Below are 16,953 nucleotides of genomic sequence, written 5' to 3' on the forward strand. Positions count from 1 at the left end.
TTGAACTGTACTCTTGTAAAGCCTTCCCATTCTGATGATGTGCCTTTATTTGCTACCTATAGGTCACTGTCATATGACAAAGGCTTTGCTGCAGTTCATCTTCCTTCCTGTGTACCTCCATTTACCTTCCAGGGTAAGTATGCACACTCTTGAGAGAGGGAAGTGGGTGGCTATTGGTAGGACAGAAGGGTCATTATTAGGTGCATATTAGGGTTATAATACTCTACCCCCCCACCAGCTTGTCTCATTGAGTTTCTCACAGCAAAACTCAGGACTTTTAGTCCTTACAGTTCACCTGCAGGTTATTGACAGTTCAAGATAGTTTAGATGTTTGTTTCTTGTTTATCTGCAAGCGTCACTTGAAAGCTAATTATCAGACAGATATTTTAGTTGGTAGTGAAGTTTGACGGAGTCGAAGGCCTAATAAATTCGACAGACATGAATGTAGTAGAAAGCTTGTAATGTATGAATGAATTTATTAAACGTCCAAGAAAGCACTGTAATAAGGAGTTCTTTAATTATGTGATGTGTTCGCTTTCTTCCAGATTCTCACCTTTGACACTTGAAACAGTTACTTTCGGGTTGGGGAAGTTTGTATTTAGGTAGTACAGTAAATCTTTTATTTAATGTACAAGTCTCATTCCAAATTAGTGCTAACTTCCATAAATATTTATGCAGTTGGAGAAATTGGGAGCATTTCACTTGTCTTGTACATAAACAGACATCTACTCTGAGATTTATTGTTGACTGCCATTTTCAGATATACGCCTCCCAAATCTCCGAAATGGAAAGTTCCGTAAAACGTATCTGGGATGGTTAGTGTCTGCAAAGTTTGTGAGCGATAACAGGGTAGTGAAAACGGCGTTTGCACAGCCTTTAAGAGCAACATGGTGGTTGGAAAACTACAGAAAACTAATTAGCAAGTCGGCCCCTCCACTGTAAAGGCATATGGAGTTGCCGATGGTCTAAGAAAACTAGCCGTACTGAACTTTATATGCATCAACAGTGGTGTATATGATAGTGCCGTAGTGGATTAGAAACTGTGCTCTGTGAACGAGTTGTAGTTAGTTTTCCATGAAGGAGAGCTTAGGATGATCCTTGCTTTTCTTGCTTCCTGATTGGCTGGGTGGGATAATGTTCATGTTATTAAAATGTGTTAGTGCTAAGGGGTTAAGTTTAAGACCAGGCCTTTGTGGTGGTCCACAGCCACTGACAAATGTGCTTGGATATTACTGGCTGCTCGAGGGCATCTAAATTTTGTGGGATTTTTTTTTTTTGAGTAATGTATTACACTGGTCCACAAAGTTAGGTATTCCAGTCAGGGATCTCATAATGTCACATATATACCAACTGGAGTGGTTATAATGAGAATATTTTCTAAGGTGAGTTTAGTGTGTACCACCATAATACGTGGATTCAGGATTACTACTTTTTTAAGTTTTCTCTTTTCTCTGTATGGGATAGGTTCAGGATACATTACTGTGGTCTAAAGAACATCCTCCCACGTACACACAAGGCCAATTGTGTTCACTGTAGTGAACATTAAATGTTACCTTTCCCTTCGGAAATGTATTTGACCAATTCAGAAACTTAGTATGAGAATCAATACCTCAATAAAAGCAATCTGATCAGCTCTTGTCCTTCTTTGAGATAGCAAATGCCTCCTTCATTAAGACAGTGTTTTCAAGAACTGCCTTTGAAGTCGGTCCGGTTATGGCGATAGTGTACAACTTGCAGTGGGATTTTTACAAGTCACCTTGCCGTGAATTACTGGTTGTTTGCATCCACAGCGTGTTTACTAGATGTGACTCTTTACTTACCAAAGTAAGAATTTAAAGAGGTTTCTGCTTCTGCGTCATTGAGAGTTTCTAAATTTTTCTTATTCTGCATATCTATTAAATTCTGAAACTGAAAGCCTAATTTGCGTTTCACGTAAACCACCAGCTATTAGCAGGGCAGCTTATCCATGTTGTTTCATGGGGCTGCGTCTTTGGAATACTGGGGTGGATTGTGGAACTCTCCATTATAGACCTCCATTATAGGTATCTAGGAAGCTTTACAATTTGAGACTTAATAAATCTATCTCTGAATCTGATTTAAAAAGTGTTATATTTCTGAGTTAATGAGATAGCTTTGTTTTTAATATGGAAGGAATAATGAGCCTGAAAATAATGCTATTTGGCAGCTAAACTAATAAAACCACATTTTCGGTAAAACTGCAAACTCCAATCGTTCATTAGCTAGCATCCTTGAAGTGTCTTATTTTCCTTACTTCATAAAGATCATAGGTAACGGCAAGGTCCACGTCTCTAAGTGAGTCTTGCTGTGAATATCATTTTTATGTTAGAAATCTTTATTTGAAGTAATGCAGGGTTCCAGGCACTACCTTACAAAAAAAAAACCCCAAATAACTTGGGAGAGTGTCATTACAGGTGTGCCTGTTTTTGCTGTACTAAAAGAATGCCCACTTTCTTCTTAGTGTCTCAAAAGTGCTGACTGTGTTTCCAGTTATGGTAATTTAATTAATTTAGGTGCTTAATTTTGCTGTACTGCACCATCAGCAATGTAGGACATCAGTGAGTAAAGTGTTAAACAGGTACTTAGCTCAAGAAAAAGATGCTTAAAACTTGTACTTTGCTGTCCACTCAATTTCTAATAACTCACCACCAATAGCAGCTGTTAAAATCGACTTGTTTGACATGATACCACTCCTCGGCTTCACATCAGATTTGTCTATATTTTTGAGTTACACATGAGCAAAGTTTGAGTGTGGGTTCACCCTGTCTGCATAGTTGATCATTTCAACATTTTAAAGACTGCCATTCCTTGGAATACCAGTGCATTCATGGTGCATCATCTTAAAGCTGTCTAGATTTAAAAATCCTTGTATGTTAACCGGATTGTTATCATTTGTTTTTCCTTTCAAAGGAAAATAATATGGTAAGTACTGGAACAGGTGCCAGTTAAGCAAGAGCATGCTTAGGAAAGCCATGCAGTGAGGAATTCTATCTAAAACTGTAAGTGGAAGATGAGAAAATAAGGGGTCGAAAGGTTTCACAGATTAAATTCCATGGAGTATTTGACTTAGCCACCAGAATACATAGTTAAATTCTACCAATCAGTTTGAGGGGTTAGGTGGTGAAATAACTCCACCGAACGAGGAGGTTGGATAAAAAAAACAAAGGGAAAGTCATTAAGAATGAGAAAAGCCAAAATACTGCAAAATGTTGGTTAAATAATTCTATGAGTACTTAAGCACAGACCTCAGAAAGGGGTTATGACAGAAACCCTTAGAATGGAATAACTAAGATCTTTAAAAAATAATGACAAAAGGAAATGAAGATAAAAATAGTTAAAACAGCTATATTTCTTAAACATTTTTGACTGAGTTATGCAATACTGTTTTACTTTGCAAACAGCATCTGAGTCTAAGCATGTCTGCTGAGACAGTATATGGCACCCTCTGATAGTTTCTGTCTCTATAGAACCTTTTTATAAGTTGCATTTGTTCTAAGCTATTTTATTAAACAAAGTCCTCCAAACTGACTTTATGACTTATTGTTTGAAAATACCAATCTTGAGTGCATGCTAAAAAATGGAGGCACCATTACTAGATATTCTGATTCGGTGAGGCCCAGAAATTTAGATTTTAATCAGTACAGAAGGTGATTTTTGCAGTAGGTGGGAAGGACTTTGAGAAATTCTGGCATAATGGACTGATGGCTACAGACTGACAGAAGTTACCGCTGAAGTGTTTGACTGCTGAAGTCTGTTCCAGCTTCCCCAAATTCAGGCCATGTTTCAGTGTGCTCAGTGCAAGACTGGCAGTCTTCCTCACTGTGAATATTCCTGTGTTTGTGTGTACAGGACAAGGGACAGAGCCTTTGCACAGGAAGAGCCCTAGGCTCTACTCTGCGTTCTTTGTAGCAGACAAGTTGAGGGACTTAGAGATTGTCTCCTCATAGCTTTAGTTTTAAAAAGGTTTCTTTAAATTAAATGATGTTTAGTGTACGTGCAGAATGTAATTACTATGCAACAGTGTGAGAACTACACAAGACAGTAATGTCGATAAAGGTTCTTAGCATTAGTGCTGTGTACTCAGCACTGAGTATGTAGTGTCTGCGTTTTATTGGACAAGTAATTAGGGAAGGAAATAATAATAATGATAATAATAATAATAGTAGTAGTAGTAGTAATAGTAGCCAGGAAAATAAAAAGCTAAGGCATGCTATAGTGGTTTTGGATCTGGGGAAAAGTTGTCTAACAACTTGAAGAAGGCAGGGGCTGTTGTTTGTTTTACAGCTCTGTGGTAGAGTGCTATATGTATAAAGCCCAGGCTTCAGCCTGCACCCCTGCCAACCAAAAGCACAGCATAGGACAAGAGGACAAGAAAATGACTTTTCATGTTTCAGTGTTTCAAGGTGCTTGGTTGAGCGCATTGAACATTATTCTTTTCTGATAACTTTTTTTTTTCATGCTAGGATGCCTTAGAATTTAGTGGTTCTCAACTTGTGGGGTAGGGGAGTCACAAACCAAATATCTGATTCATAACAGTAGCAAAATGACAGTTATGAAGCAGCAATGAAAAAATTTTACGGTTGGGATTCACCACAACAAAGAACTGTATTAAAGAGTCACAGCATTAGGAAGGTTGAGAACACTGCCTTAGATCATGTATCCTAAAACTTCCATTAAGACACATGACTAATGTTTACATATGGGCATTATGAATCCTACACTGTATCCTAGCCATGCTGTGGGTTTATATAGAAGTTCTCTGTGTGATAAAAACTACTCCTTTCCTTATCAAGAAGATGTATCAGAGTATAAGTAAGAATGATATAATAAAACTCTTAAATCTACTCTACATGTAAAATTGGTTATAAACATACTTCCTTCTAACTAATCATTCAGGGCGTTCTTTAGAAACCATTGAAATTAGCTCTCTGCAAAGATAAATCTTAGTGCTTAATAAGTTACATTTCAAAGAAAGGACAAGGTAAGGAGAAGATGAATGGGACATACACGAGCCCAAAAGCTAGGGGTAGCAGAACAGGAGCTCACATGGGAAGAAAGTATAGGTGTTGGGTGTTAGGGTTCCCAACAGCACCATTTTAAGTTTGCATGTTGCTCTGCACATAGACATTCATTTTTAGGTAGCCTTAATCATCATTTAATTTAAATAAAATTAAATTAAGCTACTTTTGTATTTTCTAAGTTTTAGAATTAGCACTGCCAGAAACTCCTTCCCACTTTATGAATTCTATTTGTCAATTTTAGACTCTCTAATAAGTTAGTAAGCTTTGTATGTTTTGACACTGTCTTTGTATTTTCATGTGTCTTGAATATAGATTCACATTATTGAAAGAGTAAAGTTTGTTTTCCCTCAAAACACTGGTATCAATGTTCATTTGGGACCAACACTGAGCCCTGTCAGAGGATTTTTCAAATACTTTTCAAGTCCGTTCACATAGCAATGTATGGTCATTATTTGCTCTATTGTAGTCTAGCTAGGGGTTTTATATAATCTGTGGTGTTTGTAGCGTTTTGCTGCATTAAAACCCAGGAAAACCCTTCAAAAGTCTGAATCTGCATTTGTGTATAGAGGTATGGGCTTTAAGTAAGGATGGGGATCCTTTAGAATTAACTCCTTGAGTCCACGGAGTGAATTGTCAGCTCTTCCTGCCTGTTTGGCCACAAGGAGCCTCTTTTTGCTGACTTTAATATGTGATCATGCACCGGGCCGACTGGCTTCACTGCAAGCTTGGAACTGCTTTGCTGTGCCTATGTTTACATGTAAGGGGTCAGGGGTATAAAGCCAGGTAAGCCCCAGTGTTGTCCTTAGTGCCTGAACCCTCAGGTGAGCAGAGGGAATGGCCTCTGGAATAGAAGGGTTCACACACACACGAACTACTCAAGCTTAGGTGAGTTTCCTGTATCCCATTGTTATAGTTTTTAATTTTATCAAACAAACACAGACCTCTAAAACGTTTAGAAGCACTCAGTCATTTCTTAGACCATTGAACACAGTGCAGGGTAGCTTCAGGGTGTTTTACTGCTATTGGACGTTTCATGGAATGGTTATATTTATCTCATCATTTTGTCACTTCCCTGTGTTTCTTCCCATCACCCCCCCCCCAAAAAAAAGTGTTCCCGAAAATTTATTTTATTGTTAGATAAGAATGTTGTGAGTTCGTTTTATAGAGATGACCAATTCCTTCTTTTTAAAATTAGAAAATGTTAAGATTATGCCTGTTGCTTTTAAGTTCCAATGTAAGCATTGTGGGTAAATGAAAATTTGCTGTGAAGATAGTATCTGACAGTATATTACCTTCTAGGAGTAGAGTAACACCTTGTCTGGTTTGTCACTATGCTAAAATGTTCAATCAGTTGTCACTGACAGACACTCACACTGGTACACTGAAGAACGGTTGCTTTGATAATGCTTTCATTATTTATGGGACTGTACTCCTCCATGTAGGAGAGCTGCAGATTGAGGACTCAGAGGCAGTTTTATTAGTCATGTTGATTATTGTAATATTAATAAGTTCTGAGTGTCACTGCCCGTCCTGGCTTTTTATTTAAAGATGTTTTTGTTTTATAGTCCTGGCTGGTCTTGAACTCAATCCTGCCTCTGCCTGACCAACTGCTGGTATTATTGCCTGTATCACTATGCCTGGCTATATTATTATTATTATTACTATTTTGGTGTGCCTTCTAAAACTTACCAAAGTGTAGTTCTGTGATTCATTATAAATGGAGTGTAGTGGTGCCCAAAACAAAATGAGGAGGAAATAAATGTCAAATTTTGGTTATTTTCTAAGTTGTGGAAATTTAACTTTCCCTTTTCTTCATTCTCTCTTTCTTTACCCTTTATTTCTGCTGCTTCCTTTATCTCCCTTCCCTCTCTTTTCTTTCCCTTCCTCCATCTCCAATCTCCCTCTGAGCCTGTACACTGCCTGTAAAATTTTAAAAAGAATGTGGAGGTAAATTTTATTTTTTAAACTTTTATTTGATTTTAAAAATTTATAGGTTTCAAATCATTTTAGCATTTAATGCCGCTCATATAATAAAATGGTTGGTAAATGAGTTTGAAACTTGTAAACATTCCTACATGTGTCAGTTAGGACAGTGTTAGGAGGAACCTTCAGCAGGGCTGTGTGAAATAAAGACACCTGTTGCTTTGATGAAGTAGATTGAGCTAAATTTCATATTCTTTAAGGCTTTGAAGGTGATGGGACAGCTAGTATTTGATTAATATTCACTGGGTGTGTTTTATAGAAGGGTTTCCCAAGTTGTGTTTTACACTGGGAGGAAAAGAGAAAGCGAACTTAGATGGAGAGCTTTATTTTCTACACAGTTTTACTAGTTTATTTTCTATAATAACTTTCAGATGAGAGAAGCCTCTGTTTTAATGACAAGGAAACCAAGTCTCAGGATAAGTAACTTGTCTGAGGTCATACAGCTAGGCAGGGATTTTGCAAGGTGTAGTGCCAGTGTACAGTACCGTGGTCTCCTGGGACTTGGTCTATATTTACCTGTCATTAGGGCCACATTCCAAGAAGCAAGACATGAAAAAGTTTGGACAAAAGTCCACCAAAAAGTCCACAGATTTTCTTTCTCTCAAAGAGAAGTCTTCATTCTGAAATGATGGAACACTGTTCTTTCTCACTTTTAAAGGAATTTTGAGAAGGTCCCATTATGACAGGGTCTAATGTAGACTTTAATGCATACGATTACTGTGAAAGGCACAACCAGCTCCAAGCTTTGCTTACTAACAAGTCAACTTTCTTTTTTGTTTCTTTGTCTTGTACCAAAATGCCCATAGCTATTCTTCCTTTTAATATTTGTAATTTCTATAACGCGTCAGTAGACGTCTTTTCCTTTATGAGCAGTTGACTTTTCTCATGTTTGTGTTCCATATGTGATGTTTGTGTTCTGGAGTTCTTTAATACCCAATTAATAAGTATATTTTATTGGAGGAATTTGACAGTATCACATAGGGAGTACTATAAAGTAGTTCCCTGACATTTACTTTGAAAGAAAATTCAATATTAGTGGAAAAATTGCCAAGTATATTTTATTTCTGGGCATTCATATTTGAGTGCCTGTCGGTCAAATTTAAATTATGTGTAGAGTTAGAAGTTTCAAATTCATCAGGCTTTGAGAATGGGTTGAGATATGTGTCTCCCTTTATTTTACCTAAGAAACTGACTTCTATTGTGATAGGTGGAATATAGTCAATAAGATAAAAGTTTGCATAGGGAAAATGTTTGTGAGTAAAAATATAAAGTAACATTTTTATTACTGAGATCCACAGTCATATGAAATCAGTCTTTTTAAAAAGGTTTATCTTTGTTTTGTTTGTGTGAGTGTTTTGTCTGCATGTATATCGTGCACCGCATGCGTTCATTTAGTGTCAGTGGAGGCCAGAAGAGGGTGTCATATCCCTTGGGACGGAGTTAGAGACATTCCGAGCTGCCTCGTGGGTGGTGGGACCAAACTCTGGTCCTCTGCAAAAGCACTGAGTGCCCACTCTTACCTCTGAGCACCTCTCTGCGCCCTCATTTTTTTTTTTGAGACAGGGTTTTCTGTGTGTTTCTCAAGCACTGGAATTAAGTGCTCAGCTAGGGTATGTGTGCCAGTTACTTTGTTTTGTTGGTCATTTTTGTTATTTCCCCCCCCTTTGACCCTGAGGGTGGAATCCAGGGCCTCAAGCTTGGTAGGTAAGTAAGTGCTCTACCATTGAGCTAAATCCCAACTCCTCAATTTTTACTTTATTCTTTTTTTGTTTTAATTCTGAAAATTCAGCACTCAGCCTAGTTCGATTATAAAAGATTGCAAGTTCGTCTTTTCCTTCTTAGAATGGCTCTCCTTTCCCCCCTTATTCATGAGACTCATGAATAACATGTTTAAGGAGGCTGTTGGGATAGTCATCTTTTTCGGCTATGGCAGAGTTTTGCTTTACTCGCATTGGTCCAATGATACCGTGCCGAAGGCGCTGATTTTCTGTTTATTGTTTTTACCTCCCCCTCCACCCCCACTACTTTCAGACTGTTCTCCTTCAGGTAGCTTGTAACTCGAGTTAATTATTTATGATAATTGGCACACTTCTTTCTCCTTTATATCTTAAGTTATATTCAAACAACAGTATTTTCCAAATAAAGAAATTTGATCATATGCCGGTGAGATTTAACTAGTTAAAAACTCTGGTCAGTCAGCATTTATGCATCAAGTGCCTACTGTGTGTTGGTTGATACTTGGCCTGGACTTGGGAGATATAAAAGTAAATACAAAATAATTGTTGTCCTCAAAGTAAACATGGAGCCAGAAGACGTAAATATTTACCGTGTACATTAATACATACCAATTGTTCTCTATAACTATATATAACTATATAACTATATAACTAAATATATATATGTATATATATATACACATATATATATATACACACACACACACACACACACACACACACACACACACACACACACACACACACACACACACACTGTTATATTAAGAGTATATAATAGTCCTAAGAAGGAGCTGGTAATAACCAGACCCCTTCTAGCACAGGAGTGGAACACTGAAATCTAGGTGGGACTTTCTTCTCGTGACAGTTGTCTTTGTCCTAAGTGTAAAAGTAATTTGAGCACTGGAGTGTGTTTTGAAGAGTCAGCCTTATAGTTTGGTGGTGCATATGTCGAATCCCAGCATTTATTTGTAAGACAGAGACTTTGGAGGATGGTGGCGAAGTCTAGGCCATTTTGCCCTGGATAATGATTCCAAGCCAGTCAAGGCTAAATAGTGAGAGAGTTTTTCAAAAACAAACCAAATCCCCAAACAAATACCACCACCCCAAATTCACCACAAAAATCAATCCGGATTAGAAATAGGAAACAAGTTCGTAATGTCGATTTTATTTTATTTTATTTAAATATCAGTATATCCTTTGATAACATTTAAAATTCAGTTTTATTCTAGTCAAGTTTTAAGAGTTTGCTGTTTAGTTATTGCTATCAGTGGCATAAAGTGTAATAATACTATGGCTGAACAGAAGTGTTTGTGTAATTTCTCATAGAGGATTCCGTACACACCAACGTTAAAGGCATGGCTAATAGACTAGAATAGTAAATGTGAACTAGATATAAAAGGGCCAGAGGGCATGCCAGTGCAGATACGTACTAAAGGCATTAGTACTTTCGCTGAAATTGTACTAGTTGGAAGTATCCTAATAATATTTCTAGTTCGAGTATTAGTGTGGATTGTATAGGAGCCCACGAGAGATAATAGTAAGTTGTACCTAGTTCCTTCATCAAGTAGTTGTCTGGTTTCTCAGGGCGTTTTCAACCTGTACGTGGATTTATTTGTTTAGGAAGCTGGGGTCTGGCAGGCCTTCCAGTGTGGTCCTTGTTTGCATTTATTCATAATGAATTATAATCATGGCTTTTGTATTTTTCCACCTAGTTTCATTTGTGTCCCGCTCTAGGCTGGTGACTTCTGACTCTCAGCATAGGGTAGAGTGAAACTTTATTTCTATAATACTGTACTCAGTGTTCCCAGTTGTCAGCTCTGTTTGCTTTTATAACAAATACATTAAAAAAATGATAGCGTAAGGGAGAAGCTAATCTGGGAAAATGGTTCTTTATAAAGTCACATCATGGATAATGTCTGTAATGTTTTCATCAGAGTAGCAAGGAGGACAGAAATGCAGATTAACAACACGTGAGTCTTTTTTCTAGTCTCTGTTTTTGAGCCATTTGGCTTTATTGAAGAACAGGCATTAAATCTTACTATTTCCCAATCCTTCTGGAAATAGTGAATGTCTTTACAAGTCTCATCTATCTGTAGACACACGTTCTGATCTTACTTGGTTCTAGACCTGGAACACTCATATGGATTTGTTGTGCGGCTGGGTTTTGTCTTACGTTCATGATTTTCTGCTTATAATCTCTGCATAAATAATGCAAACTGTACACGTCTGTAATTTGGAAGACCTTGTACACAGAGCTAAGCTTCTGAGGACACATTCACATAAGTAGTGATGAGCTTACCAGGGAAAACGTTGGTATCATTCTAGATACATAGACTTCAAATACAGTAGGTGGCCTTTCAGCTCTATAAGCAGCTCTTAAGAATTAGGAAAAAGATGTACTTTTTATAAGTGGTGCTCTAAAAAGTTTTGACTCAGTTTTTCAAAATATAAAAGTATGTTTTTGTTGACATAATTTTAGGACACCTTATTTTTATTTCTAATTGATACTTGCTTAGGAGCGGCTGGTTTTGCAGGTTGGAGTTTTATCCCCAAATCCTAATATAATTAGTGTTCTTTAAAATATCTATCGGGGTACTGCATACATGCAGCATTATTTTGCTAGATGTATCATAGTACCTGATATCAAATTATACTATTGATAATAATAATAATAATAATAATAACTATATGAATAGCTATAATAACAAAAACAGCATAAAAGAACCTACAGACCAGTGAAATGAAATAGAGAAGCACAAAAATGAACCCACATAGCTATAGCCACCTAATTAAAAAAATTATCAATCTGTCTATCCATTTCACATGTATATGTCTGTACCTTTGTGAGTGAATGTGCACGTATATTATACAGGTACACATGCCCATACATAGAAAAAGCCAGAAGAGGGCATCTTCTATCCTCTTTTCACTCTCTGCCTATTTCTTTGGGTCAGGGTCCTGCTCTGAGCCTGTGGCTTTCATTGCCTAGGCTATGCTAGAAGTCAGCAATCCCCTCCTGTTTCCCCTCCCTTGAAGCTGAGGTTCCAGACATGCAAAGGACGCCTGACTTGTTGCACTGGATCTGTCTGTGGTCCACACTGGCCCTCATGACTGCGCAGTGCAGCCAGTGCTGTTAATTGCTGAGCCATTTCTATAGCCCCCACTCAATTTTTGACAACAATGTAAAAAAGCAGACATTGAAGAAAAGACAACCTCTTTAACAACTGGTGCTAGGAAGTTTGGATAACCACATACAGAAGAATAAAATTAGATTTGTATTTCTCACCCTGTATTAAATCAATTCAAGATCGATCAAAGACTGAACATAGAATAGAGGAAGACACTAGCACACACTTTAAGATAGGGAAGAACTTTCTGAAAATGTCTCCAATAGCACAGTGAATCGTTCCAACAGGTGACAAAGGCGTTTGCATGGAGGTATCTTCTATGCCATAAACAGTCACAAAGGGGAGAGACTGCCTAGAGGATGAGAAACTAATCTTTGTCAGCTATACACCTGACTCTACAAGCTAATGATCCAAAGACGTAACATCGAAACCCATATTAACAATTTAATAAATGGCCAAATGGATTGAACAGTGGAGGCTTTTATTTTTCAGTTGTAAAGATTGTTTCTGTGCAGGAAAATGGGACTGGAGTTCAAATAGTTCAGATTCAGATGAATGTCATGTTTCTTACACGGCATGAAAGTAGGACTAAGGGAGGAATGAACTAAGGAGGGCAGAGGGGTGAGCAAGAGAAGGTGTACAGCAGAAGACAAAATATCACACTTCCATGGAGTCTAGGACTGTCTGTCTGTCTGTCTGTCTGTCTGCCTGCCTGCCTGCCTGCCTGCCTGCCGATATACATGAAAGCAGAAGGGAGACAATGTGTAGGGAAGAAGAGGCCAGTGAGAGGTGATAGAGGGGTAGCGGAGATGTGAATATGGGCAAGATGGATGATATACAAGCGTGAAAATGTCATTATGAAACTCACTGTGTGGCAACTGAAATTAGTAATGAAGAACAGTATTTGCAGAACAAAAAGGGCAATGGTCTTAGGGTATTTCTAACGTAGTAATTACACACACCCACTCTGAAATAGAAAGTTAGGGATCATGATATCCATGTGTTACAGGGCTGGTGGATACAGAGTAATACAACACGATTAAAAAGAGGAAATTAGGGTGGACTTGACTTTAAATTTGCTTGTATTGGGGTTGGGGATTTAGCTCAGTGGTAGAGCGCTTGCCTAGCGAGCACAAGGCCCTGGGTTCGGTCCCCAGCTCCGAAAAAAGAAAAAAAAAATTTGCTTGTATTAATTATCTCTAGCCATCTCCTCAAAACGCTTGTTCAGTCTAAGTGAAAATGAGGGAAAATGGACCATGGGGAACCCAGGTTAACCCTGGGGTCAAACACCTCACCCTAAATGTTCTCTTATCCAAGCCACTCACTCGGCCTCCAGGTTTAAAGTGATGTTCCTGTGAGTAAAATAATAATTTGTGTCTTTATATTTACTCATAAATAATACAAATAGGTTATTATACAACGAAGTAAAAGATTAGAAAGTTACAACGGACACCTTTACCAAAAAATTCTTAAGTTTTTCTTTCATTCCAGACTGTCTTGTGACATTTTGACGTTCAGGAACTCTACTCTGGAAACCACTTACCAAAGCTGGCCAGTGCCATACCAGTTTTTAAGTTGTGTGAGGGTCAGGGGCTTTGCCTTGTTCATTGCTGTTTCCCTTAGCATACAGAACATGCCAGGGGCTCCAGAAAACTATTAATGAATATGCATATCAGGGTGTGGGGTAAGGGTTGGGACAGATCTAGCTCACATATGAGGGATCTGGTAAGAATGGAGACTTTTTTATTGTTATATTTTTTTTGTGCCTCTAAAAGTACTTGTCACACAGGAACTCAGTACGCATTGGCTTCCAGCATTGAGATGAAGAAACTAGCTTACCCTGGGGTATCAGACAGAGACCATGGTTGATGGGTGCTATGAAAAGTTTGTTTCAGGACAATGTATGTAGGCAGATTCTGTATAGGTAGATAGAATGATCAGCTTGTAGGGGTGGCTTTGGAGATCTCAGATCTTAAAGACAATTGAGATAACTTTAGACAGTGAGATCTGATTTTACTAATCTTTGTACCCTGTATGGTATGTGTTCTGGGATATGGCTAATAGGTGTCTGGTTAGTTTTTGTTGAATTGGCTTGCTTTATACTGCACACTGTGACTAGGAGCCCCTGACTTTTAGGAGTGTATCAGAGGCCTGTAAATGAATGCTGTTTTGCCAGTGCTATCCACATAGAAGTGCTCTGGTGACCTAAACTGCTGTCTTCCTCTTCCTTCTTCTCCAGTACTAAAACTGGTTTGTCATGGTATCATTGTAATCTTACCCTATCACAAGTAAGATTGAACTTATTTACAAATGAACTTTAGAATGTTATTTTACATTTCTCCACCGCTTCAGAATTATCTTTATTAGATTTTTTTTTTTAAGGTTCCACCTTAACAAATTTCTGTTTACTTGAATCATCAGCCTAGCTCTGTATACTCAGAGTATTTTTGCGCTCCTGTCATGTTCTAGGTGCTAACCTCATGGAACTTCCTAACCTTGGAGTGACAATTTAAAATTGCTTTTTGACATTATCTCTCGGAGAAGCTGTGCCATTAGCTTTCTCTCTAGTAGAAAGTAGCCACATGAATGCAGTCCTTTTCCTCTGCTACTGTTCAAGACAGGTACATGCTTCTTCAAAGCAGTTTCACATCTGCACACGAAATAAGTAAGCCACAGTATTCTAATTTGCTTTTCTAATGCCTTGTAGCAAATGCTGGAGGTTTCCTATTTATTGTCTTACAATGACAGTCTAGTCTGCCGAAGCTATCCACAGCTGAACGCGAGTTTAATTTCTTAGAGATCCTCTTGCAACTTTGGTATGATCTCCAAGTAATAGTTCTTATCTCATTAGTCATTGAGTTATCAGATCTTTATTGCTAGTCTGTAACCCTTATTACTACTGCACGGTGGTAAAATCTTACACTTGGTGTAACTTAGAGCCCACATCGTGATTTAATTTACTGATCTTTCTTGCACTTAAGAACAGTCTGTGAGGTAACTAGCAGGACATTATTCCCATTTCACAGACAAAGACACAACACATGCTTAAAATTAGTCTCTTGACCCAGGTGACTGAGTTTGTATTGGCTCCCCCAGGGCAAGATTTACATATTCTAGCCATTCTTCTAGAGAGCTGTTCCTGTACAAAGCAGACTTTGTGGTTTTGAGCTAAGATCTTTTCCTCCTTATTTCCAGCTTGTTTAGATTGCTGTCGCCTAGAACAGCAGTGGTTTAAGAACGTGTGCTTTAGCTGCTTAAGGCCTGCAGAATATCAATGAAATAAATACTTTACTTCTGATTTGCTTAGATAAGTGTCTAAGGTAATGTGAATAGTTTGTCTACTGAAAAACTATTAGGGCATAAGATGGGAAATAAAAGGACCATATACTGACAAAGAATGAGCTTTGAGTATGTATATGTTAGGATCACCTCCCTTTCGTCCTCCCTCCTCTCTCCCTGCCTCTCTCCTTCCCTCCCTCCTTTTCTTCCCTCCCTTTCCTTCATTCCCCTCATCCCCCTCTCTTACTCCTTCCTTTCCTCCTTTTCCTCTTTCTCTCTCTCCCTCCCTCCCACCCTTCCTTCCCTCAGTCCCTCCCTCCCTTCCCTCCTTCCCTTCCTTTCTATTGTTTTGAAGATAGGCTTTCAAGCATCCCAGGCTGGCCTCAGTCTTAGTTATTATGCGGCCAAGGATGACCTTGCACTTCTGATCCTCTTCCTTTTGTATCCTCAATGCTGGGCTTGCTAGTGTGCCTCATTCTTCCTGGTTGATTAGAGCTCAAACCCAAGGCTTCCTGATGCTAAGCAAGTCCTCTTCCAGTTAGCCTCATGTCAACATTTCTGCAGTTGTTATTCAGCATAGTGTCTTTGGACGTGCTGTAATGTTAGTGGATGAAATTCTGTTGACAACTTGTAGTTTGGCAAAGGTAGAGCATACTGTTTATCTTAAATGGTATAGAATGATGGAAATGGTAGAACCCATGAACTTTAAAAAAATTATTTAAAGTGGCCGAGGAAAAGGAAAGCCTTAGAGAGTGAGGTAGAGTTTCTCCCCAGACCCAGTGGCTCCACTCCCTTCCATCTACTCCTGTGATGTCCCGATCGCTGTTCTCAACGTCAGATGCAGGAACAGCCTCCGAGGCTCCCCGGCTTGCTCATACTATTCTTCCTTCGAGTGGACTTGGCATTCTGTTCCAGTTCATCTTCACTCCCTACCTCCGACTGCCTCGCATACTTTCTTCATGGCATTTGCACCATTCAGTGGACCTGCGTGGACTTCCACTGAATTGCGATGCCTTGGGTTTAAAAGCATGACTCTGGAGCACAGGATAGCATGGCCTTTTCTGTATTTGTGTTTGTGCATTGCCAAGCAAATTGTTGTGTGTAATTGTTTCTAAGTAACTTGTTTCTGGAATCATTTCAAGAGTTAGGTACACTTGTGAATTAAAGTTAATATTCTATAGGGAAATCTGTGATGAAAAATATAAAGATGGAATAATTTTAGATTTAAGCACCGTAAACCTAAAGTGACTATTAACTGTAGAAGACATTGCAGTAAGATTCCATCCTTTTGAATTTGAAGGAGGTCCCGGATTAAGGGAGTGTGACCCAGCCATGAGTGCAGAGCTAGGTCTGAGGATAAGACTTCTTGGTTTGGCGTTTTTCTGCGGAAATCTGTTTAGCTTCAACATAATGTAAAAACATTAGTATCCTCACTGCAGGATTATGTGCCTTTTTGTTCCTAATGAGAATGAAGCTATGTGGACACTATAGTTCTCTCATGTTATCTGTTATCCTAAAGTCACTTTAGATGTCTATCTCTTGAACTTTCTTCTTTTTTTTTCTTTTTTTTTCCGGGGCTGGGGACCGAACCCAGGACCTTGCGCTTCCTAGGTAAGCACTCTACCACTGAGCCAAATCCCCAACCCCTTGAACTTTCTTTATTATCTTCTGATGTAAAGTCTCACCTACTTTCTGACATGACCTGATTTTGGTGACTAACAGAAAGTAAAATGAAACATTGCTTCCATGTCCAGAGCAAGAATGTGTCAACAGTTACACATTGTT

The 16,953-nt window shown here is 38.5% G+C and overlaps 1 protein-coding gene across 38 annotated transcripts in view; it reads left to right on the forward strand.

Moving 5' to 3' along the window:
• Positions 1-16,953, forward strand: part of Bbx (BBX high mobility group box domain containing) — a 247,692-nt gene that overhangs the window by 3,343 nt on the left and 227,396 nt on the right. For all 38 annotated transcript variants that reach the window (XM_087576273.1, XM_087576286.1, XM_087576274.1 and 35 more), the window contains 1 exon segment: positions 63-133. The gene's annotated coding sequence lies outside the window, so the exon portion shown is untranslated.

Source organism: Rattus norvegicus, chromosome 11 (assembly GCF_021556685.1).
Source record: "Rattus norvegicus strain SHRSP/BbbUtx chromosome 11, alternate assembly SHRSP_T2T, whole genome shotgun sequence".
In the NCBI taxonomy this organism is placed as follows: domain Eukaryota; kingdom Metazoa; phylum Chordata; class Mammalia; order Rodentia; family Muridae; genus Rattus; species Rattus norvegicus.